Genomic DNA, 23,240 nt, shown 5'->3' on the forward strand with positions numbered 1-23,240 from the left:
TTATATTTAAAAGTCGTGATTCATTTACACTGAAAAGCGTCCTTGAGAAGAGAGGAAAAAAAAAAAGGGGGGGTTAGTTTATTTTATATATTTCTTCATCAGAGTATGTCTATTGTCTATGTCTTGAGAGTTTAAATAAATCATTCTTGTCTACCTTATAATTACGAAATTGTGAAATTCTTTAGTCTCTGATTTCATTTGTTAAATCACACACATTATTTCACAAGCACATTATTGAGCTATGGATTTTATAACAAACTCTGATTTATTGATGAATATTCTGAAAATTATGTCTCTATTCTGAGGTACTTAGAAATCTATTTTCTTTGATTTAAATCTCAGAGTTTAAAATTCGAGAGATTTGATCTTGATTTTTTTTAATCTTGTACATTTCAGGAGTTCAAATATTCAGAGAATGTGAAGAGAGTGTTTCAAACGGATGTATTATTAGTGGGTTTGCATGAAAAACATTTTAATAGGAGAACGTGTAATCAGCATTTATTACTGCACATGTTTTACTGCACTCATGATTACTACTCTCGTTTCTACATCCCACTAACATTCATCTACCAGTCAAAATTTGACAGGTGTCCAAGTGAACAAAGAGCCCAAGCGTGTACAGCTAAACAAAATCTGAAGAGTTTATCACATCAGATTTTATTGCTTATTATTCACTTATACACTTAATCTTTACACACACTCTCTCAACAAACTCTTACGCTCTTCTCTCAAAAATTCAAATCTTCTCCTACACACCTTCTCAAACACCTTCATTCACAAACTCTGTTCTAATGGCGACCTCAGCTTTTACTTTTGCAGGTGTTGAATTTGTTCCCAACAATCATGCTGCCATCCTTGACATCACTGATGTTCCAAGTGATTATCATCCCTTTCAGCAACTCTTAGCACAGAGTGTCCTGGCCACAGCCCTTACAGCTCATGCCAGACTCTCAGGAAGTCAAATCATTACCTTCTGGAGAACAGGGCATTATGACAATGGTGGTGAAGCTGGGTCACCATCCATTGTATTTGAATATGATGGAGCACAGTATTCTGTTACTCCAGCCACCGTCCGAGCAGCACTCAACCTGCCAGAGCATGCTGCGTACATTACAAATGGAGATGCTAATCTCAGAACAATGATGATCGATTTGGGCTACTACGATTCTCTGGATAAATTGGGTCAATTGAAGCGTCCAGGACTCAAGAAGGAGTGGAGTTTTTTCTTTGATTGCATTACCAGGGCTTTCCAGAAGAAATCTACAAACTGGGATGCTATTCCAATGGACATGCTGCAGATTGGGTATTCTCTGATCTATTCTACTAATTTCGATTTTGGTAGATTAGTGATTAGAAATATTGGTGAAAGAATGCATGAAAATCGTAAGATTATATATTTTTCACGATTTTGCCAATTGTTGTTTAATGCCACTGTTGGAGAAGTGGCTTTTGATGCTGCAGATGAGATCAAACCTTTTAAACTTCATAAAAGGGTTTTCAAAGATCTCATATCTAAAGATGAGAAGAGACCAGTTCTCAGGCCTCTACAGATTCCAGCTCCATTAAGAGCTAGGCTGAATATGCCTCAGGCACCACAACAACAGACTCAACCCCAACCACAACATCCAGTTTCACCTAAAGTCACCAGGAAACCCAGATCATCAACACCTAAACCATCCAAATCTACAAAATCTGATGCCCCTTCTACAAAGAAGACCAGAACCTCTGTTGCTACACAAGTTCTGAAGACAAAGTCTGATAAACCAGCAAACTCTGATGCTGTAAACTCTGATGCTGTACACTCTGATCCTGTAAACTCTGAAGCTGCTTCTCCTCAAAAGCAGAAAAGAAGGAGACTGGTTGCAGCCTATGATTATGATGATCTTGAACCTGCACATGCAATAAACTCTGAACCTTCTCCTGCAACAAACTCTGAAAATATACAGACCAATCCTCAAACAAAGCCAGCAAGATTAAAAAGAAGGGCTAACAAGGCTAAGAGGACAAGGGTGCCCATAACTGAGATCACAGATTTTACTGTTGAAGAAGAGCAAGCACCATCCACTACAACTCCTGATGATCTATCTCAAGCTCTGATGGTGCTTCCTCTTCAGGCTGTTCCAATCTCTGCTGCCACAGCATCCTCTACTTCATCTGAAGTAGATGAGGAAATTATATGCAAGGAGAAAGCTACAGATGAAGCTGAGACACCAGTGTCTGATTGTAACAATCCAATATCTGATCATGGACCCTCCACACCAATTCCTCATTCTCCAATGACAATTCCTGAGGGTGCCATTGTTCATGATACAGCTCCAGAAAACTACAAGTCTGATGTAGTTGATGAATCTGACAAGGTAGCATTGGAAGCCCTGCAGTCTCTTGCTAAGGCTGGTGAAGAGCCTAGCAAATCACAGTCTGAAGCTCAAGACAAATCTGCTAAAGATCCTGTTGAGAAAGTTGATAATCCTGCATCTGATAATGATGAGGATGATGAAAGTTCAGATGATGACAATGATGAAAATGATGATGAAGTCCCTCTGTCACATCTACAACAAAAATGGGAATCTACCAGCCAGTATAATGCCAGGCTACAAACTCTGGACACAAACTCTGAGCCACTTCCCAGGGATCTTCAGGTTGATCCACCAAGTGAAGTATGGGACAAACTCTGGCTGAGCCACCAACATTCTCTGGAGCCAGCAAAAGCTGAAGATTTTCTATCTATGGCAGAGAATAAAATCACAAACTCTGATGTCATGTCAAGCCTCAAGGCTACAGTTCTTTATCTAAAGACATTTCATCCTGCTCAAGCTCAGACATCTAAGTCTATAGATGGTCTTAGAACAGAGGTGGCCAGTCTCAAGGAAACTCAAACTATGGAGAAGAAAAGGACTCTACTACCTCTGAAAGATGATGTTAAGAAACTGGTGTCTGCAAATGAATCTCTGGAAAAGAGGATGACCACCATTGAGTCTACTCAAGAGAAAATGTCCAAACAGCTTGAAGCCATCCAGTCTTCACTTTCTCTGATAACTTCAATACTGATTCCTGATGAGGATGATGTCAAAAAGGGGGAGAGAGTAGCACAAGTCAAATGCAAGTCTACTTCTCAAGCTCTGAAGAGAAAGAAAAATAATGATGATGATGATGATGTGGATGACTTTACAAAGAACAAAAGATTCCAAGCTGCAACTGATGGAAGAGGTTTAAACTCTGACAGTTCAAAGTCTAAGCAAAGTTCAAAGACTGCTCCAGTTCCAACACATAATGTCACATCTGGGTCAAAGCAAAGACCAGTGGCTGGATCAGATAAACCTATGACTGATGAAGAACTTGCTAGATTAATATTTGAACAAGAGAATCCAGAAGCCAAATTGGATTTGGAGTTGATTGCTGCAGAGGAAGCTGAACTGAAGAAAGAACATGTTGAAGCTATAAACTCTGGAAAAATTCAAAAGCCTGCAAAAACAACTACCAAGCCAAAACAAAAAGGGATATTGATCAAGGAAGCTACTGTTGCTGATCAGAGTTTACCAGTCAAAAAGGTATACTCTAAAGATGAGTATACATCCAAGGGAAAAAGCAAAGTAGATGCACACCTAGAAAAAGGGTTGACTAAGAAGAAGCCTACAACCTCTGACAGAGATCAAGTTGTAAAGGAAAAGAAATCAGAAGCTGCAATCTCTGACAAAGCTCATGTTGCAGAATCACAACAACAAAAATTAACCTCTGACACAGCTCAAGTTAATAAGGAAGCAAAGAAAGACACAACCTCTGACAAAGCTCAAGCTGTGTTCAAACCAACAACTACTCCACTGGCAGGATTTGCAAAGCCAAGTCTGATGACTGAGATAAACTTTGAAAAGGGCTCAATTCAACCAATCTCTCGTCAAAAAGCAGGAAGAGATAAAGGAGGGCTAGGATCTAAATATGAGAAATTTGATCAGAGTATAGGATCAATGTCAACAGACCCCTCATCTCTCTGTGCTCCCAAGACTGGAGCATTGCAAGAAAGAATGGACAAATTAGATTCAGTCCAGCTGGTGAAGAATGACAGAGGAGATAACATACTTATCTACTTCATGTCTGATGGAACAGTGTTTAGAGTAATTGAAGCAGATCTGTATGCTAAACACTGGGAGGAATTGAGATATGTTTCACACATATTTCAAGTAAAGAACAATTCATGTCAACACATCTCCAATCTGCTCAAAGATCAAATCAGAAGAAAGATGGGTATTACAGGAAACAAAAATGCTGGACCTTTCATTCCTAAATACCTCAATCATAAAGGACAGCTGGTTGAGATGAAGAAAAATTCAGCAAAAATAGTGACAATAGCTGGAATCAGTACTCTTGCATTCAATGAAGAGTCTGATAAAGCTTACAATATCAGGCTGGATAGAGACTTGAGAAGAAACAAGATATATGATCTCAGAGCTGCAATTTACCAAACTGGAGTTTCAGATCCAGAGCTGAGAGAGATCAAGAGACAGATGATTACAGTACTTGAAGAAGCTGAAAAAAGAGAACTCCTCAGAGGATATCTAAAGACAGAAAATGGTGTCTATGAAGCTAAGGAGTAAAGTATCTGTAAGTTTTAAAAGTTTTCTGTTATATAGTTAAACTCTGTTGCATTTGACTTATCTGTTTTGACATCATCAATTATCTGTTAACTTGCACATAACATATTTATGCACAAGTTGGGGGAGATTGTTAGATATAATTGATGATTACTAATGTTCTTAAAGTTTGTTTTAGAACAGGAGTGATCAGAGTTTAAACTGGAAGCTGATCAGAGTTTGATGAAGCTGATCAGAGTTTAGTAAAGTCTGACCAGAGTTTGATAAAGTCTGATCAGAGTTTACATAGTCAAGACTCGTCAGAGTTTACACGTGTAAAGAGCTCAGAAGCGGATATACTTCAAGGAAGGATAGAAGCGGAGGAGTGATTTGCTGACTATGGAAACTAAACAGAAAACTGGAGCAATCTTTGATTGATAGAATACATAGCTGATTTATAGGATATCAAATCAGAGATTGATTTTGTAACTGTGTCTATATAAACACAGATTAGGGTTACTCTATAAGAGTAGAGTTATCGAGTATATTGTTAAGAACCCTAGCAGCTCTTAGTAATACAATATAAATTACTGAGAGAGTTTTTGTAACCATTCAAGCTTTGTGAATAAGAGTTTATTGTTTTCAATCTCTTATATTGTCATACTGTGTTACAGATTGTGATCACTATATCATCTTATATAGTGAGTTTATAGGACCTAACATCATACATACATAGGAGTAAGTTTCGTTGTAAATAATACCAATTTATAACCTAATGATAAAAGTTGTTCTTAAATTGCAATAGTAACACAAATATTTTGTTATTGATTGAGTGATTGGATTATAGGAATAAGAATATATTTACTTTTTAGTAGGCTTGTTAATTTTTTAATTTTATTTTATATAGCATTGTTTCGTAGATTATTAGACTAAACCATAACCTTACCAACTTTCTTTAAAAATTGGTTCCATTTTTCTCCAAATGAAATGCAGTACTGGTTAAAACTCTAAAGTTACCTTGTGTCCCTATCTTCCCCTTTTAGTTTAATCTACAAAGTTGTTGTGCAATTCTTTATACATTCAAATCTTTTCTTGTAAAAGTTGTCGTCAGAATAAAACAAAAATAATTCAAAAATCCATGGTAAGTACCTAAATGTAGTGTCTTTACTTGATTATTTTTGCCAAGAACCTTCCCAAGAACTCACAACCATGAATATAGAGAATTTCAATTTCCGCTCTTCGACCACTGTAAACCATGATAGCCAAATCATCTTTATAATTATCTATTGAAAGAGTAGTAAGCTTCGATTATTGTCTGCATTTACTTTCAAAGATATTAACAATATATTAAAAGTTGGTGCATTTGTGCCTGGCAGAAATTTGTCTCAACTAGTATGATACATTTTCACAACATGTTTAAGGCACACTATTGATTCATTCAAAAGATGTATGTCTTGCATATATTCACCCAGTAGGTACATACTCCCTCCGTCCCACTGGGATGTATGCGTTTGGAATGGACACGGAGACTAAGAAAAGTGTATAAACTAGTGTAAAGTAACGAGAAAGAGAAAAAAAGTAGATAAAGTGGTGGGACCCATGCATATTTAATTGATAGATTTGAAAAAGTAAATGGAAGTAGTGGGTGGGTGAGATTTTTGTATTATAAAAGTTTATTATTTTGGGAAAGTTTTGAACGTTTATAGAAATCAGACACTACGCCATATATGATCTATCGCAATGGTATGAACGCGAGTGTTGCAAAATTATGTTGCAATAGAGACACTGATCCATATCTACCGCAACGATAACCATTCATGTCAATTATATGTTGCAATAGCAAACATTATGTGTTGCAGCTTGTAATATACTTGTAAAAGTGTTAGCTTAAAGTATTATAATATTATTTTAACATTAAATAATAATTTAAATTATTTTAACAATATTTTAAAGTGATATGCAAATTAAATAAATAAGATACGCGATGATATGCAAATTTTATTCATAATAATTAAAAAAATTAAAATAGGAATTTTAAAAGTAATTAATTTTTTTAAAAGCAATGAAAAGTAAAAATAATTAAATTCCCCTTGTTTTGATATCAGAACTGATATATAAGTTTCAAAAATAAAAATATAGATATACGAATTATAAGTAGTAATAAATACATATAATGAATTTTGTTCCTAAAATAATTACATGAATTTTATTTGTTAAAATAATAAAGTATAGGTGCAGACGTGCAGTACATTATTTGACTTTATTGAACTGGGCAAATATCGAGCTCAAAGCGGGTAAAAATTAGGCTTACAGCCGCCCAAATTTTCAGCCAAGTTTGAAATTTTCACACATACACTATACACGCTCGAGTCTCCTTGAATACCCTCAACACTCACTACACTCTCTCCCTCGCTCAACTCTCTCTCCCTTCTCTACTCTCTCTCTCTTGTTAATCTCTCTGAAGCTAATCTCTCTCTGGCCACCATTTTCACTCAATCTCGCCATCACTTTTAATTAACTTGGATTTGCATTTATAGTTGGAGCACAGTTGATTTGTGGGTCGAGGTTCCAATTCTTCAATTAGGGTTTTGGCTTTTCAATCAGGGTTTTGGTTCTTCATTAAACTTCAATTAGGGTTCAATTACTTACATATAATCTCTTAAACTTCATCTGATATCTCTTTCTCTTTGATTTCAGGTGTTCTTAGTTTGGGTTTGCACTCCAAGACTTTATTATAAGGTATTTTTGAATTTAGGGCTTCATGTTATGAGTTTATTTGCATTTAGTGTTCTTTGTTTTTATGTTTATTTGGTTTATTATCTTTATCTAGTTTATTTCCTTTGATTTTTTGTTTTTTTTTTCATTTGTTTTGTGAAATTGCAATACTCTGTTTTTGTGTTAATTTTTTTGTTGCTTAAAAGTGTTCAACAACAATATTCTTCTTAATTATAAAAGATCTATCACGAGGAAGAGGTCCCTGTTTTGTATAATATCTTGTATGTCTTTTCTTTTCTGTATATTATTAAGCTACCTTGGGGCATCCTTTTTCTAGACCAGATTTCGTGCGCAATCTTTAGTAAAGAGCAAATATTCCGATTCTTTTGCATTTGTCTCAATGTCAGTGCTTTGCATATATGGATATATTTTACATGAAAATGGTGCTTTTGTTGTTGGCCTGCTTAATGTTCAAGACATGTAGTCAACTCAGTTTAGTGTGACAATAAGACTTTCTCATTTCATTATGATTCTCACATATTTTATGCTCGTCACAGTACAACACAGTTTTGTATTTGGTGTGAGTGAGCAGTAAAGAATTCTATGGAAGATGCTAGTGACTACCGGTGGTATATAACCAGGTAAAAATAATGCTCAGTTGATAATCCTTATAAGGGAGGCTCTTACTATTTCTTCCTCTTTAACATTGAGTTGTTTTAATGTACATACTAGCTGGTTGCTCAAGTGTTCTATCATTATAATGTATACATTGGATACAATATTTGTTCAATGAGGTATCTAACTAGCTTGCTGATGGCCGGGGACTATAGATTTATTCATTGCTAATTGGTTATATTCGTTGTACCTGTTATGCCTCAATCATAATGGCATAGTGACAATAAAAGGAAAACGAATTATAAATATTTCACATAGCATGCTCTAGTTATCTACAACTATTGTTTTGGACTTCTGGTTTGGCATTTATAATAAGTTGGCATATGTCTTTGAATTCATATAGTTTGTAGCATGACCTAATTGGCACAAGTCATCCTCTGCCATGTCTTATATCTTTAGTTAGTAAGAATTAATATTTCCCATGTTTCAGCCACTATACAAATATTGATCATGGACGAAGTTCTTACCCTGTTTAGTATTAATTTCATTATCTGCTGCAACTTTATTGTGTTATCTGTGCACTGCCCAACTAAGTACACATAATTTGAGTTTAAAATAAAGCATGCTTCTTTACTGGAGCTCAGCTTAGTAGTTGCATTGTATTGTTGCAGGAGAAGCTTAAGCCGTTAATGGATCAACTTAACAAAGTCAAAGACTTGACTGTTCCAGAATTTGGAAATTTCCGAACTTGAGAAGTGCGAGCAAATGCAAGAATATGTTTATATATAATAGTGTAGTGTAGTGGGATGTTTGGTTGGATTCGTTTAATACTTTGATTTGGTTGGATTTGTTAGGTAGTTTTGTTTGGTTGGATTTGTTATAAACTTTGATTTGTATGAAAGAATAGTTTAATGTTTCAGTGGATATAGTGAAATATTGCAAAGTTGTTAATTTAGTCTTGCATTAGCACATATATGTTGTAGTAGCTAATATATATATGTTTCAATTTATAACAAAAAATGTTGCAAACATGCAACTGAAAAACAGGTGTCCAAACATAGGACCCACATGTGTGACCCACGTGTGGGTCCCACTTTTTTTGAAATCAGGAGGTCTAACGTAACATAATATATTTGTTGCTATAGGGTAGTCAGATGTTGCAATATCACGTCTATTGTAACATAAAAAGCCGTGTTGCAGTAGGTTACCCAAATGTTGCAATAGAAGCCTAGGGCAACATGAAAAAATGCAACTTAAATTTTATGTTGCAATAGCCCTTTTTCGGGCTATGGCAACATATTTTGGGGTTATGGCATCATTTTTTTGATGTTGTCATAGGCCATATATGGCGTAGTGAGAGGGACGGAGGGAGTACCACTTTGGGGGGAATGTACTAGGAAAATCTTATGTATTTACTAACACAAATGTAAACTGCTTCGAAGGATGTACACCACATTTTCAAGAATAGCCTAATATTAAATATTGTTCAGCTATGCTCGGATACAAATAGTGAATATGATTCAAAGAATTAGTTTAGATAAGAGGTCGATTAGCTAATGCGCCATTATATGCATAGCTCATATGCTGAACAAAAAGGATATTATAATTTGCATCTTAATTGCATTGAAGCAATATCCTGGCACCTTAAGTCCAGGGACTTTTCCTTTATGGATAACAAGGAGTTAAGAAGAGTTCTAAATATTATTGATTACTTGCATACCTGGCTCATATACATATCAGGAAGAAGATATAAGCAAACTAAATAATAGGACGGGAAATTTAAACTTTTTAATTATACTTATATATTAAGATCTATTTATTTTTCCTTGTACTTTAAATTTGAATCTTGAATTTCTTTTCGAAGAGTTTAGAATTGTATACACTGCTTAAAGTATTAATACCCAAGAGTTAGGTTTTAGCATTAGTTCTGACCTTATTAGTTTTCTTTTAATTTTACAGAGATTAATTTTGTAGCGGTTTCATAAAATACACATCCAAACAAAAAATGTTCATGCTCCTTGACATTGTAGCTACTAGTGTGTATTAGATATGTGACAAGGTAGAGTCAGTTCATGAAAAACTGATAAGTGTTTTCTTTGTCTCATAATTATGATAATGAGCACTTAATAAGTGTTATTGGATCTCCTATTATTAGTAATTGTTTCTTTAGTTGGATCAAATGTGATAGTTACAATAAAACCTTATCATATATAAGACATAACAGAGCATTTGGCTGCAATAGATATATTATGATTACGGCTATGATAGTTTCTAACCAAAGTTATTTCTTTTCGTTGGAAACTATCAAAGTGGTGCTTTGTTATTCGTGTTGGGCTCACAAGAGATTTGGTCTTCTTTCAATTCTTTGTTGCTGGGTTCTTTCAATTCTTTGCTGTTGGGGCATTTCGAAGTGTTTTTTTCTCCTCCTTTCGTTTTGTTCCTCTCTTTCCATGGTGCCTTTCAGGATTCTTTATATTCTATTCTTTATTTTACTCTTGTTGCCTTTCTTCTTTTCCTCCTTTATCCCGCGGACTTTCCGACTCCATGTTGGGTTGTTTCAGGCTTGAAGTTTCACAATCTAAATGTCCGGAGACATCTATGCATGACTTTCGGTTAGATGGTGGACTTTAGTGTATGACATTACCCGACTTTCTTCGTTCGCGGGTATTGCTTTTCTTTTGAGTTTTTTCTTTTCGACATTGAGGGGGTTTTATCTAAATTTCCGAGGACATCTCTGCATGCCCTTCGATTAGATGAAAATAATTTTCTTGGTGGAAAGAAGTCATTCCTCTCGAATATTGTACGTCGGTACAACCCATTCACGTGAAAGTGTCTTATGACAAAAAATGGGAAATAGCAGACCATAGAGTAGATGATCATGTGATTCTGTGCTTTGATTTTTCTTTTTATTTTTCTTTATTAGAAGTCCGCTAATTTGTCAATGCAATGAAATCTTACGCCTGATTTCATGATGCAAATCATACATATGAATTCTTTTTCAAATGCTTGAAAATCAGTGATGCAATAAAATCCATGAATATTTGGATGCCTAGAGTTTTTAATTGATTTTTTAAAATATTAATTGAATACCTGCAGATTTTAAAGCATATTTTCAAATCCTAACTGAATACCTGCGGATTTTAAAGCATATTCTAAAATCCTAATTGAATGCTTGCGCATTTTAAAGCATATTTTCAAATCCCAATTGAATACCTTCGGATTTCGATAATCCAAATAAAAAATCCATTAAAATCTCAATCCAATACACCCCTCGGTTTTTGGTTACGTGATGCAAGTATCAGTCTCCCTCTTTATCACCAATACACTCACCTTGGCCCTCTGTCTTTGTCTCCATCTCGGCAATTGCTTAGTAGCTTGACATACAATACGATACAAAGAGGCACCGAAATAGCTTAAAGAGGTAAACTTAATCGACTATATATTTGTTTTTTGGTTTCTGAGTTATAATTGTTATTTTAGAAACACTTACAAGATGCTCGAATAATTGCCTATGATAAATTTTTTATGACATATTAGAGGCTTTAGATTGTAAATGTTGACAAGAGCATACTTTTCAACTTTGACATTCAACACTAAGGTGAAGAGGCGTTATTGATGATGAATTACAGAATGTAGTGTGAGAGTTAGTTCTTCTTAGCAAGTCCATGTAGAAGAGTTATCTTGCCTGTTAGACAGGCCTAGAGTAGAGTATCTTGAAATAAACATAACTGAAGCAACTTAATATTAAATATCTAGAAATTTGTTCGTGTATGTGTGTATATTCTAACTGAATATATTTAATCAATGTGATGCAAAGTTTAGTTCTGCTAGGGAAGCTATTTGATGATATAATAAAAGCAGTGCAAGAGACAAACATAAATCAAATAGGGGAAGGTCAAATAGAGTTACTAATGACATAGAGCTCCCTTTAGTCCGAAGTTGATTGCTTGAGTCTATGAGAATATGGCTATTTGTCATTTTTTATATTTAGAATCGGTTTCCTTTTCTACTACATTGAGTAAGAACAAGCTTATGATTAGTCATTGTTGTTCCCTAATATGAAAGCTGACAATGACTCTTATCAACATTGCAAAGTAATTAAGTTTTAATAATTTCTATTTTTATCTACACTACATAGACGAATCTTACTACTTCATTCCCTCAGTTCAGTTCAAGTTTTTGAGCATTTTCAAGAGATTGGGCGATGTTTAGCTAAATTAGATATGTAAGATATTGGTCATGTTTGAAAGTTAGAGATTTTGTACAAAATTTGAGATTTAAAATGTTTAAGAAGTTTGATCAGTAGAGTACGTTAATATTAGTGTTGGATAGTTTGTGGATTGAAATAGAGATTTGTAAATAAAACTAATTTTGAAAAAACTATATTAGGTAGTTCTTTGGGGTTAGAGGTTTTGGTTTGTGTAGAAAAAACTAATCAATCAGTTACTTAATAAACAATGTTACGAGATATCTGTAATCGTCGCAAAGAGCTTTAACCATGTTAATTTAATTATACAAATGTTATGCTTCCACAAGATCCTTAGCAACTGAACACACATGAAATTGAATGCTTAACCGCAGGCTGTAGATTTTTTATATCTGAGGGACTGAAAGGAAGTGTTGTGGCAAGGTCCAGGATCCTTTGCTAACTTCCTAAAGGAGTGTGGGATTGTCCCTCAGTACACTATGCCATGCAAGCCTAATATGAATGGTGTTGCTAAGAGGCGAAACCGTACTCTTAAAGATATGGTGAGAAGTATGATAAGTCATTCTTCTTTACCTGAATCACTTTGGAGAGATGCACTAATGACTGCAATTTATATCCTTAATAGACTTCCAACAAAGGCAGTGGCCGAAACCCCTTACAAACTTTAGACTGATAAAACTCCAAGTATTAGGCATTTACATGTTTGGGGTTGTCCAGCTGAGGCATGGCCATATAGACCAAATGAAAAGAAACTAGACTCAAGGACGTTCAGTTGCTATGTTGTTGGATATCCGGAGCGTACTCGCGGATTTAAATTTTATGATCCCGCTACTAGATCCTTCTTCGAGACTGATAATGCAAGATTTTTTGAGGATGCTGATTTTGGGAGGGAAGATATAGGTAGAAGTGTTGTCTTTGAGGAAGATAGTCATGATCTTATTCATGACACTGTCGAGAGCAATGATCAGATTATGATACTTATCATTGTTCAAGGCCCTCCAGTTCAAGACAACACTGACATTCCCCATGAGGAACCAATTGAGCAAATTCAACAACCTCATGAATCACAAGAAGTGCCACTAAGGAGATCCACTAGAGAGCGAAAGAGCACAATTCCAGATGATTATGATGTTTTTCTACAAGAACATGAAGATGGAATTGGCATTGGAGAAGATGATACTGTAAATCTTCAACATGCCATGTAGAGTCCTCATTCTCAAAAGTGAATCGATGCCATGAATGAAGAGATGCAATCTATGAACGACAATGATGTTTGGGATCTTGTCGAGTTACCTAAAGGATCAAAGCCTGTTGGTTGCAAATGGGTTTTTAAAACCAAAAGGGATTCAGAAGGTAACATCAAAAGATATAAGGCTCGTCTAGTCGCAAAAAAATTCACTCAAAAGAAAGGTATCGACTATAATGAGACTTTCTCTCCAGTTTCAACGAAAGACTCATTTAGAATATTTATGGCGCTTGTGGCTCATTATGACCTAGAGCTACATCAAATGGACGTAAAGACAACGTTTCTCAATGGTTAACATTCATGAGACAATTTATATGGTGCAACCAGAAAATTTTGTCATTGGAGATCCAAAGACAATGGTTTGCAGATTAAAGAAGTCCATCTATGGTCTCAAACAGGCCTCTCGTGAATGGTATCACAAATTTCATCATGTTATCACATCGTATGGTTTTGAAGTAAACTTGTTGGAACATTGTGTATATCACAAGTTCAGTGGGAGCAAATTTATCTTTCTTCTCTTATACGTTGATGACATCTTACTTGCCACTAATTGAAAGGCATATGTTTAGCCTATTTGTAATTAAAGAGGTACCAACTCAACTCTGATAAGAAAGCAAGGTAAATAGCAAGTACTATTGAAGGAATCCATACGAATAACGTCAAGTGATTTATTGAAATTATATGTCTGAAGAATATCAGGATGATGCTGCACACCACTGGAAGAAGTTCATTAATATGTTCAAGCCTCAGTGTACAAATAATCTTTTGTAGCACGTCCAGAAGTCCAGAAGGTATAAAGTTTTAATACTTTATTTATTCAGAAGATTCCATACTGTTGTTACTAATGAAGAAGAACTAGGAAGACAAAGACTCGACGAACAAGCCACGTCTCAAATGTTTATTTGATAAAGAATATTTAATTCAGCTAGATACAGATGAACCAGACAGTACATTTGGGTGTCAGCTACTCAGATTAAGTGTTCTGTATCAACTATAAGCGGCCGTTCAATCAAGACGAAGATCTACAACGTTCAACAAAGCCTGGAGTCCCTGCTGCTGAAGGAATATAATTTTATAAATATTTATTTAATTATTTCACTTATCAAAATAATTAAATTGGTTGTGTAATTTATTTATTAAATTAATTCACCTTCGAATTAATTTAATTTATGAATTTATATAATTAATATAATTAAGTGAGTAATTATCTAATATTTATATAATTATTTAAACTGATTTTAAGGTTTAAAAGGGTCGGTATGACATTATCAAGGAATGTCATACCGTGTCCTCCTATATGGCATTGGTTGACATGACTTAAAATGTCATTCTGGGTTTTATATGGTTTAATCAATCGGTATGAGTTTCCTTAGGAAAGTCATACCGTGTGCTTGCATATGACATTATCTGGTATGACTTAAGAAAGTCATACCGTGTCAGTCAGTATGACATTCTTGATATGTGTGTATGACTTGTGTTGTATGACTTAGAATGTCATACCCTTTGGTGCTCTATGACTTATTAAGTCATACCACTTGATTCCTTATGACTTTGGCTAGTTAAGTCATGCCAAATGACCCTTGAAGGCCAAGGAATCAATGTCATACCGTGTATGGCAGAATGACATTCTCAAATAATGTCATTCCTTCCTTCCTTTTGACATGGCTTTGCTTTGTAATGTCATTCCTAAGCTAGAAAGTCATTCCTTTCAATGTCATATCTAGTTCCAAGTGATTTGCCTATAAATATGGCTTCACTTCTTCATTTCTAAGATGTTCAAGCATTGTAAAAGCTTTCAAGTTGTTTGTAACTTGCAATTGTTATATCCACAGTTTTCTGTGCTTTGATCACTCGGTTGTTTTAATCACTAAACTAGAATACATCCTGTCGAATTTATTCTACGAAATTTAGTGGACATTAAAACGAACCATATTAATTATATAACGACTTAAAACATTGTTATATTAATTAATTAAAATCTGATTAACAAGTTTAATTCAAATCAGATTATTCCGCCACGATTTTTAGTGACGATTGTATTCAACCCCCCCCCCCTTTCATAATCGTTTCAGGACCTAACACTAATGATATAGGCTTATTGCACGATACCAAGAAATTTCTCACTAGTCAATTTGAGATGAAGGATCTTGGTAACACCTCTTTTGTATTAGGAATTTAGATACATCGAGATCGCTCTCGAGGTATTCTTGGATTGTCATAAAAGAGCTATATCGAAAAGATCCTGGAAAGGTATGGCATGAAAGATTGTGCACCATTGGATACACCCGTGTCCAAAGGAGATAAATTCAGTCTCAAACAATGTCCCAAGAATGAACTTGAGATAAAGGAAATGCAGAAGATACCATATGCCTCGGCAATGGGAAGTCTAATGTATGCTCAAGTTTGTACTCGTCCTGACATAGCATTCATTGTTGGAATATTGGGAAGATATTTGAGCAATCCGGGGATGGAACAATGGAAAGCAGTAAAACGAGTCCTACGGTATTTGAAGAAAACAAAATACTATATGCTCACAAACAAGAAATCAGATCATCTTGAAATCATTGGATATTCGGATTCTGACTTTGGAGGATGCAAAGATGAAAGAAAACCTACTTCGGGCTATGTTTATTTATTGGCTGGTGGAGCGATTTCATGGAGGTCTGCTAAACAGACGCTCATAGCTTCATCCACGATGGCTACGGAATATATAGCATGTTTTGTGGCATCAAATCAAGCATTATGGCTGTGAAATTTTATCACTGGTTTACGTATTCTTGATGGTGTTGAAAGACCATTAAAGATATTCTGTGATAATAAATCAGCAGTGCAGTATTCTAATAACAATAGGAGCACTACTGAAGCAAAACATATAGATATCAAGTTCCTGGTTGATGGAATTTTAGTTCATTAATTGTCACTATACTTTTGTTCAATTTTCTTATTGTGGTTTAATCATTGAGTTGAGAAAATTTATATCAATCTCATTAGAGATTGAGTAAGGACTAGTTGGAAATAGGCATTATATAGATCACATTGTATGTAATTTTTATGTCACTTATCCATACTTTGATTCATGTCGTTGAATATATTTGTGTGGTGACCACGGAAGGTTTAGTCGCGTAAAGTTAGTGAAGAATACCGTCAGAATCTCATACCTATATAGTAGATGGACCGAATTATTTTAGTAAAATCTAAGGACGATGAATAGGATAAGGTTGCGCACTAAAGTTATGTATAATTGATTCCGGATTTAATATGAAGCCCAAGTGGGAGGTTGTTATTATTATTTTAATAATAATAATAATTTATTATGGGCTACATATATAAATATATTAATTATATTTTTCTATTTATTTTATTGGGTTAAATTAAGTGATGAAATAAGAAACCCAATTAGATTTTAATTATTGTGTGGGTCAAATGAGTGGATACCCAATACTTAGGCCTAATTTAATTATAATGGGAGATTAAAGTGAGTGTTAGAATACGGAAGTTTATAGTCCCCGATATATCGAGCAACACACACGGTCTTTCTTCACCCATCAGAGAGGACTACTCAAGAAAACCTAAGCAGTGTTTGGTCGAGGAAGACAATAACGCTGCTTCAAAAGCAAAATTACTTAAGGTTATACAACTATCATCACTAATGGATACAGGTATGCTTCCGCTTACAGTTTATATCTCGATAGTTGAATATGATGTTTTTGGTCCTTGTCTCTATTATAGAGAATTAGTGCTTATAGAATTATAAGTTTCTAACACAAACTTCACTCGGCAATGCAAAAACGGAACTAAAAACTCAGTTTAAACTTTAAACACGCAGCAAATTACACGCAGAAGCATAAATGAAATGACTTAGTAACACAGAACTTGGCCCATTGACTCGAACACACAAGAAACTACCCAAAAACAACCCTGTAGACTCATAAACTCAAGCAGAACGAAACCAAGGAAGTGACTCAACTCGCGAACACCAAGTCGCACAAGAAAGAAAGCACAAACCCAACTATAGAACAGACCTAGACTCGACGGAACGAACATGGCAAAACAAAACTAAGCAGGAACAAAACAAAGCCGAACAACACAGTAGAAAAGCTCAATAAGAAGAAATAGTGACGACTCAGGAAAAACTCGGCTGTGACTCATCCACTCGGGGGCGACTCAGTCACTCGAGCGAAAACAGAATACTGGTGTGGGTTTCATGAATAAAGCAAGTGGAACACAGAAAATAAGTTTTGTCTAGTATAAAAAAGAAACAAACAGAGGAGGGGAGAAATGGGGTTTTGTGTTTGTAAAACCGAAGCATAGAAAATAATAAACTGGGGTTGTTAAACGAGGTTTTAAGTAGCTAATTTTTTATATAATTTTTATAATTACCAATTATCAATTTAAGCAATAAAACCAAGAACAAGAAAATTTAGGGTTTTAAATATAAACCCTAACACAAATTAATTTTGTGCTAGGATTTAATTAAATAATTCAAGAAATATCACAAGATCTACACTAATTAAAGATTAGATCGCTTCTTCGTTTCCCAAAAGCTCTTAAGCATATGGTGGTATTTGGAAAAATCATGCCATTTGGAGCAAGAAAATAGAGACAAAATATAGAACAAACTAAAAGGAGCTTTGCATTAAAATGAAAGAGTGTTTTACAAGAATGAGAAGAGAGCATACAAATCAAAACTAGATCTAGACAAGAAAAGAGAGGCTACCCCAAAGTTGTGGTGAGCTAAAAATAGAAAATTCTGGGTGCTTGAAACATAATGGGGAGATGTGTATTTATAGGGGAATTAGGGTTGAGGGGGGGGGGGGGGGGAGGTGTAGGTGTCCCATCTAGATCCTTCCTTGAGATGTTGTGGAATATTTCCCTATAATCCTTTTCTTCCCATCTTTTTCTCCATTTTGCTTTATTCTTTTATTTCTTCAAGCATTTGCAATATTCCTAAAACAAAGACGAATATACAAATAAATAAGTGAGAACAAGCAATAATTAGGTACTTAAAATTTGAAAAAATATGCACTTATCATTTATCACAACGTCACCTCCGATTTAAAAAGAAAAAGTATTTTCTCTATTTTACATAAATACGAAAGAATGGGACATAGACGTCTTATGGGATGTATCAATAAAAGGAACCAGAGAAACAAATTAAATATACAACTAGGTGACTCTAACGGGGAGGATATAAGGTTTCGAAAATGGGAGAATATGGGCATGCACACGGTTAAAAGTGCATATAAAAGACTTCAATTTCATGGAAGGTGTGGCATGAGGATAATCGGTCTATAATGTGAAGAACACTCCGGCGTTTAAAAGATCCACCTAAGGTTTTATATCTTGTTTGGCTTGTATTATCAAATTGTTGACCCACTTAACAAATCTTTATTCAAAACACGTTCCAGTGCAGGTGGGGTGTCCAATTTGTCAAGAAGAAGTTGAAACTGTAATGCATAGTGATGGCGGCAGTTTTCGTCAGCATAAGTCGTAGCAAATATGCTTTAGAATTCCATAACTAACACTAAAAGATCCTCCTTGGTGTGTCAAGACTTATTTGATGGTGTTTTATAACCGTCAAATTGGTAGAAATCACCCAACTCGGTGTACTAGCTAGTCTTGTCCCGAACATAAAATTTAGGCTTAAATATCTAATTGTCACTGAAGTTTGTCTCTTTATACATACTAACCACGCTTGTTTAGAAATATACGGTTCAATCATTCAACTTCAAACAAATGTACCCAACTCAGTGGACTAGTTTTGTCCTAAATGTATCCATCCGTACGGATGTTAAATTCTTGTGATTTTAGTGATGTAGAAATGTTTTCAAAAAAATCAACACTACACCATATTTCACCTGTTGCAACGGCTGAAAAATGTAGCCGTAGGGCCTAAAACTGTTACAATAGACCTTTTGGTAACATTTTTGCCAAAATTCAGTGTTGCATTTGCTGCCGTTGCAATAGACCCCTGTTGCAATAGATATTTGGTTTCTTGCAACATTTTTGAGGTATTGCAATAGACTTTCAATTGTAATCTGTTGTAACATTTTTGAGGTCATTGGTAACAATTTTATAGTGTTACAATAAATTTACTGTAACATTTTTTTGTAACACTATATACTTAAAAACTGTTGCATACCAATAATTTGAAATTTTGTTGTAACAGTTTTGTGCAACAATTTTAAACCAATTGCAATATTTTTTTATTTTTTTAGTAACACATTTCTGCAATGGTTTTGTGTTTTTTGCTTTTAAATTGTTGGCCTGATTTATAGTAATGCTATATAAATGCAATACTCTGAATTTTTCTTAACTTGAAAGTTGACCAAAATAGAATTCAAAGTACAAACAGAGTCATCAAGTTGAAAGATACATAGAAACAAGACTAAGGTACCAACTTATAAGCCATCCTTACAAAAATCAATCTAAAAGGATTGTTTTTAAGCCCTTCTCATCATTATCATATCGGAGATAATGATCTTTCTTCACCCGACTTTTGTATATCCAAATATAGATGATATAACCGCCACTCCTTCACACTTCTCCATCTCATGGAGGTCAGAATCATCAATATCAAATCCTGCTTGATGTCCAGGTTGAGTTTCTCTAATATATCTATTCGTGAAGACAAGTCAAATGAAGGTTAGTAGCATTAAGGAACAAAATAAAAGATATTGGCTATATTTATCAATAAGCAGTGTGAATAAAGGCCATACGTATGTCTATTATAACATAAACTTTAAAGTAGATAAGTTTGCTCTGGAAAAGGTCATACCCGCAATGTACACTCATTAATTCTCTTACATTATAGGAATCATTTCTCTGCTCCAGCGACAGATATCCATCAAATTTCGAACCTCCAAACTCAATTCTTCTTAAAAAGTCTTCATGTATATATATAAGATATCTTTTGAATTACAGGAGAAAAAGATTGGGTCGTCGGCATTCGGAAAATAACATCTTCAGTAGGAAGATAACATACTTGACATGCTGGAAAAACATATTATAAATGAAATTATAATATATGTACAAAGCCACAAACCGAAATTCGCATATCTAGAGCAAGTCAGACCATAGAAACTACAAAGGCAGATACTATTACTAATATAAATTTAATATCCAGATTTAAGCAAGCTAAACTTACGTCATGGTCCAGTCCTTTTCTTTTCAGCTGGTGGTACCCAGTAAAATGCTCAGGTTGTGGATGAACCTGTACTACATTACATTACTTAGTGAGTCTATAGAAGAATTAAAACTCCTAAACTTAATTTGATCTGCATTCAGTGAAAAATACCCAAAATGGATAAAATCTGAAGTATCATTTAGTGACATACTCGGTATATGAACACCTTCTGGGATATCTTCGCCTGGAAAGAAATTAAACCCACTAAGCAGAATTAACTAACATGTTCAACCCAAATAAGAAACTAGGATATTAAATTCATACTAGTTATGTAAAACTTATTCTAGATGCAGATTGACGATGAGGAACATGCATTTAGTAATGCTTGGAAGGACTACCGACTAGTAATTATATATTAACACCCAAAACAAAATGTTATTAACAGAAGATAACTAAAAAGCATACGACATGATAAGATATGTAACATATTTAAATCTATATTCTAATATATAAAGCTTGATTATATTTACATTGGTAACTTTAAATTCCTTAGAAAGCGTTTGGTAAATGATACAAACAAGTACAATGACTAAAAATTGAACCTTTTCCCACAAACAACACCCATCCAAACACTAACACAAAAATAGCAAACAAGAGCAGCATTCAGACTTTTTTTCGAGGGTCAAATTTAAATAACCATGTAACCATTCTCTCTTTCTCTTTATATATCTTAGGAGCCTTCCAGACAACAACTGGCGGTGCTGTATGAATTGTTCGAAACCCGTTCTGAAAATGTTATTGCGATGATCCATAACTTCCTGTAAAGAGACCTAGTGACCCTCAAGTCATAGATCTCCTTCCAATCCCTCAAACCCTTCTCATCTCCCCAATCCTATTATCCAACCCAAAATTATATCACTGATCAATGCTAAAATCCACCACAAACAAAAACCGAAGTCTCAGATTTCACTTACTAAACTCCACAAATCACTTTCCCAATGCAGACCCAAGTGCTAAAATCTCACACCCTCCAAACCCAACTACATAATCACTGCAAGAAACCTAAAATTCACAAACAAAATCACATAAACCAAAACAAACCAACTCATAATCCACAATAGTGCCTTTAATTGAAACCCCATAAAAATTATCAAAAAAGACATAACTTTACAGCATTCAACACAAATAAACAAAACCCACTTGTAAATCAAAGTTGGGTGTCAAAATTTACCTTGAAAACAGCAAACAAAACAGTAGAAATCAAATTGAGTAAGATACAGAGCAACATTAATAACTCTCCAATCGTACCCTAATAGAACAAATAAAGACACAAAATAAGAACACGAATAAGAAGAGAAAACAAGATACAAAACCCTAAAAAAGTTAAGCTCTCAACATAACAAAAATAGAACACGAAGCCCTAATCCAAATATTAATTAGGATAAAGATATGAATTTTACCTTGATTGATATTGAAGATTTGCAGCATAAGAGAGGAGAGGATTTTGAAGATGTATAGCGTGAGAGAGGAGTGGAAGGACAGTAGCGTGAGAGTGAAGGGGATTCCATTTGGGGGGGGGTTGTTTTGTGGGTTTATTTTGTGGGTTTGAATTTGTAGCCCGCCAACAAAATTAAAGAAGCCCGCCTATTTTTTTGGTTCCAATTTATAAAAATGTTGCATACTATTTTAACGTTTGATAAAGTGTTACAATTGGTATCAAAATTTTATGATCTCTGAAAAACTTATGAGGCATGCAACACTTTTCAGTTTTAGGTAATATTTTCAGAAAATATTGCAAAAGGGTAGCTATTTTTTGCCTATAGCAACATTTTTTGCAACATTATTGACTTTTGTTGTTGCAAAAGGCCAAATATGGTGTAGTGCAAGACTTATTGATGATGTTTTATAACAGTCAAATTGGTGGAAATCACCCAACTCGGTGTACTAGCTAATCTTGTCCCGAACATAAAATTTAGGCTTAAATATCTTCTTGTCACTGAAGTTTTTCTCTTTATACATACCAACCACGCTTGTTTAGTAATAAACGGTTCAATCATCCAACTTCAAACAAATGTACTTCATCATCACAATTGAAATAAATAAACCAAACCGGGAAAACGTGTGCAATAAACGCTGTGACTGAGAGTGGAAGGCAGCCTGTACTCTTGACCATGCTTGTTTACTCCTCCGCCTGACCGCCTAAAGTGTTTCAAGCTTTCTTCTGCCACTCCCTCGTGTTAGCATTGAATAATCTTTTAGAACTTATAATTGATGTTCTTCCGGTGTCCAATTTTTCATTTTTGTATACTTTTTTAAATCTGATTAATCATAATAATTTTTTTTAAAAAAACTAGTATAATAAATAAAATAAACTAAGTATTATATTATTTTAATATCTTTTGATTAATTATTTCGATTAATTTCTGAATATACTTTTAATATATTATTTATTTTAACATACTTGCTTAATGTATTGGAAACGTCCCATCTGTTTTCTTTTGTATAAATTAATAAACAATAGATACAAAAAATATTGAGAATCTCCGCACATAAATACGATTAATCACAACATAATTTTTAAATATGATTAATCTTTTGTGATTGAAAACTGTGACATTGTTTTTTGTTAGCATTCTTGGTGCGCGTACAAAATAATACCGCATATATACATTTTAAATATTCATTCTAAAAAATGGGACATCAACCACGACACATAATATGAGCTGGATATATTATAAAAGGGTTTGTCTAGTGTGTGCCCATGAA

At 34.4% G+C, this 23,240-nt stretch overlaps 3 long non-coding RNA genes across 5 annotated transcripts in view; 2 read left to right on the top strand and 1 right to left on the bottom strand.

Annotated features, from left to right (window-relative positions):
- Positions 1-23,240, top strand: part of LOC135147764 (uncharacterized) — a 42,720-nt gene that overhangs the window by 17,973 nt on the left and 1,507 nt on the right. The window lies entirely within an intron of this gene.
- LOC108195292 (uncharacterized) lies at positions 6,866-8,850 on the top strand. The gene is made up of 4 exons (XR_001801482.2): positions 6,866-7,170; positions 7,263-7,304; positions 7,838-7,921; positions 8,567-8,850. It is a non-coding gene; the product is annotated as an uncharacterized LOC108195292 (long non-coding RNA).
- LOC108195796 (uncharacterized) lies at positions 19,681-22,047 on the bottom strand. Of its 3 annotated transcripts, XR_010285969.1 has the most exons (6): positions 21,935-22,047; positions 21,449-21,783; positions 20,686-21,366; positions 20,496-20,561; positions 20,127-20,341; positions 19,681-19,966 (listed from the first exon to the last, which is right to left on the bottom strand). It is a non-coding gene; the product is annotated as an uncharacterized LOC108195796 (long non-coding RNA). The 3 variants fall into 3 exon arrangements; XR_001801620.2 differs by having other exon boundaries at positions 20,686-21,783; XR_010285968.1 differs by lacking the exon at positions 21,449-21,783 and having other exon boundaries at positions 20,686-20,718; positions 21,935-22,002.

This window comes from Daucus carota, chromosome 7, assembly GCF_001625215.2.
Source record: "Daucus carota subsp. sativus chromosome 7, DH1 v3.0, whole genome shotgun sequence".
NCBI classification, from domain to species: domain Eukaryota; kingdom Viridiplantae; phylum Streptophyta; class Magnoliopsida; order Apiales; family Apiaceae; genus Daucus; species Daucus carota.